Below are 3,295 nucleotides of genomic sequence, written 5' to 3' on the forward strand. Positions count from 1 at the left end.
AAATGACTGTTACAGAGGCCACAGAAAGTACCTGCTATTTAGGATTTGATTATATAATTATTTCAACTCCAGAGAACACACAATTAGTTCTAACCTTCAAATATTCTTGTAGTTAGCAGTACTTGTATCTTACCAGAGTCTCCTCTATTATGTTATCATGTCTGTTTTGCTTCTGGTGGTTAATTGTTCTTTTCTCTACTACTCCAAGATCTACCCTTTTACATTGAAATCAGGGGTCTCTTTTCAACCAGAGTGTCTTTCACTGTCATGCTAGTCTACAAAATAGAACATAACATGAAGCTGACAGTGCTTGTCAGTTTATTTCTCAAGACTTTGGTTCACTCACTGCCTTCATATACTGAAGGGTGTTTTGGGGAGCGATTAGGTGGATTAAATATTAAAAAACAAAAAAAAAAAAAAACAAAAAAACCCTCTAACATTCCCATTTATTCAATGTTTTGAATTCCTTCCTCTATAATATACCAAATAATTTCTGGCCTTGTAATGGCGTTTGATGAAGGTAATGGTTGGGTTCACATTTTTCTAAACTAGCCAAAAGAACTATTGCAATCATTCACGGGTCCAGGTTAATATTAATGGATATAGAAACTCTGGCAGTATTTTCTATAGTTGTAAATTTAGCTTGATCTAAAAAAAAGTAGATCCCTCCCACCTTGGTGGAACAACATCAAAAGTTAATGATTTACTAATTCCCTAATTATAAATTAGAAAAATTCTGCAATTTTTCCATAGATAAAATGTTTCCCCCTTGTAGTCAGCTCTTTAGGTCATACTGGAATCTGGCAGTATATAGAGAGAAGAATGAGGGGTGGATGTGTGAGAAGCATGAGGATCATTGGCTGTTATTAAAAGTCAAGTCCTTTAGGAAAAAGTATAATATTATCTTTAATCTGGGGAAGAACAATCCTAGCAGACATGTTATAAAAAATTACTTCTACATAAGGAAGATCGGTGGCTTTAGATGATTGGGATATCTCATTCCACTTTCTGGAGAATAATTCTTTCCAGATCAATACTCTTTCTTCTCAAAGATGTTGTAATCCTGTGACTTCAGACAACATTGGAAATCATCAATAATAGAAATGAACTTTGCTTTTGCATTTGCCTACCTCAGCCTGAGGCTACAAGAGAAAGGTGACACACTTTCAGACAGTTTCTTTAGCCAAGAGTTTAGAAATGTGGATGTATCATTCACTCTCTTCATGCTATCCTATATATTTTTAAATTGCTATTCAACTGTGCAGTCAATGAATTCTTCTTAATCTTAGAAGAATTCTACAATGACTACATCATTGTTATACCCCAAAACTTTGCCTTCAGTGGGTGACCCAAAACTATAATGAATAAGACTTGCATCTCTGGAACTAGAATGAATGCAGTTTAAGATTCCTTTTTAAAATACTAATAAAATTTTCCTGTCTTTAACCCTAATACAGTCAGCAAACCAATCCCAGAGTTCTTACATTGTCTTGATGGATGAATATCTACAATCCATATTCTGTTCTGTAGTTTATTTGTAAGCAACAGTACAGAACAAAACATTTAAAAGTTTAAAAGTAAAGGAATGTATTGGATAGCTTTTGATAGCAAGGCTGCAACTGAAAGAGTTGGTAATGGGGACATAGCTAAAGGCATGCCTCAGAGTATGCTTCAGACTGTACTGCTGACTCAGCCCAGCTCCTACTAATGACCCACTCCACACCCAGCTGCACACACCAGCCAGGTGCCTTTTTCTCACCAGGGAAGCCCCACCTTGCTGAAGCCAAGATATCCAGTAATTGAGCAAAGGCCAAAACCACCAACAAGTGGCCACGGTGGGCCACATCCAATGTTTTTGCGTTGTTTGACAAGTCCCAGAACCAGGAGTTTAATGAGCCTTCAGTGTGATTAACCAAAAGCAAAATGGCTTCATTGACAAGGAGGACTTGTGTGACATGCTGGCCTCACCATGTTCCTGACATGTTTGAGGAGAAGCTGAATGGCACAGACCCCGAAGACGTGATCCTCAATGCCTTCACCAGCTTTGACGAGGTGGCCTCAGGTTCCATTCAGGATAACCACCTTCAGGAGCTACTCACCACCATGGGCGACAGCTTCACAAATGAGGAAGTAAACGAGATGTACTGTGAGGCACCCATTGATAAGAAAGGCAACTTGAAACAATGAGGGGTTTGCCTGTATCCTCGAGCATGGTGCCAAGGACAAAGATGACTATATCCTCTCCTTCTGATGCCCTAATGCCCAGGCCCCGGCCCTAGTCACCTGCTCCCCACACACACTGTCTGCACCAGCTCTGTGCCCACAGGACCCTCTCAGGGATTGTCTGTCTGAGAGATTAGGGGCTCAGCTCCCAGTGGAGGAAATAAGCCAAGACTGTGTATCGCCTGGCAAGGGTCACACAGCCCACTGTGAACCTCCAAGAAAGGATCATCTAGGAAGCTGGCCTCGAGAGCTGGGCCGAGGCCCCGAGGGAAGGCCCCTCAAGAGAGCCCAGGTATCAGCTGTTGCCTACTCATTCTGGGGCTGTCCCCATAGGAAAGGCCCTGTGTCCTGCTCTGGGACACCACTTAATGTACACTCCATGCAGGGCATGAAAGCCCTTTCCCAGCCAGTGCCACAAACACACGATCCTTACCACAGTCTCTTTTCAGAGGACAGGATGCTTGACTTTTCCCCTCTACCTTGCTCCTAGAATACCACTCACCCCACCAAGAGTTGCTCCAGAAGATTTATGTAGGGTGGAACCTATTCCAGGGGAGGCAGAGTCTCTAATAGAAGGCTCACCACTGCAAACAAAACAAAACAAAACAAAAAATCAAAACAAAACTGTACTGCTGATACCATACTACTTGACTTTACATTATTTTCACTATGAAACTTTCAAAATTGTACTTTCAGTATACTCTACTGATTTATTCAGTCAGTCCCTCATCATTCAAAAATTATGAAGAGTAACCTGAATATGCTCATGTTCTAGCTGTCAGTACACAGGAACACTGTCCTCTTTGGTGTCCATAGATGGAAGTGGACTCTCTTTCTCAATATATTAATAAAATTAAGAAATTGATACCACATGGAAGATATTAGAATGCTAGCAGCCATAAAAACAAGAAAAATATATATGTTTATCTTTTAAAAACAGGGTTCTTCCTCTGCCCCATTTAACAAATATCGACACACAGTGACCTGTATCATCATTTTTAAAATAGGATGTATATAAGAAATAAAAAGTCAAATTACAACAAAATAGCCTGAGGTCATGAGCAAGAAACTT

The 3,295-nt window shown here is 40.2% G+C and overlaps 1 pseudogene; it reads left to right on the forward strand.

Annotated features, from left to right (window-relative positions):
* Positions 1-1,707: 1,707 nt before the first annotated feature.
* LOC105297223 lies at positions 1,708-2,251 on the forward strand (annotated as a pseudogene).
* The last annotated feature ends 1,044 nt before the right edge of the window (positions 2,252-3,295 follow it).

The sequence above is a fragment of the Pteropus vampyrus genome, unplaced genomic scaffold (genome assembly GCF_000151845.1).
Source record: "Pteropus vampyrus isolate Shadow unplaced genomic scaffold, Pvam_2.0 Scaffold136, whole genome shotgun sequence".
Taxonomy (NCBI): domain Eukaryota; kingdom Metazoa; phylum Chordata; class Mammalia; order Chiroptera; family Pteropodidae; genus Pteropus; species Pteropus vampyrus.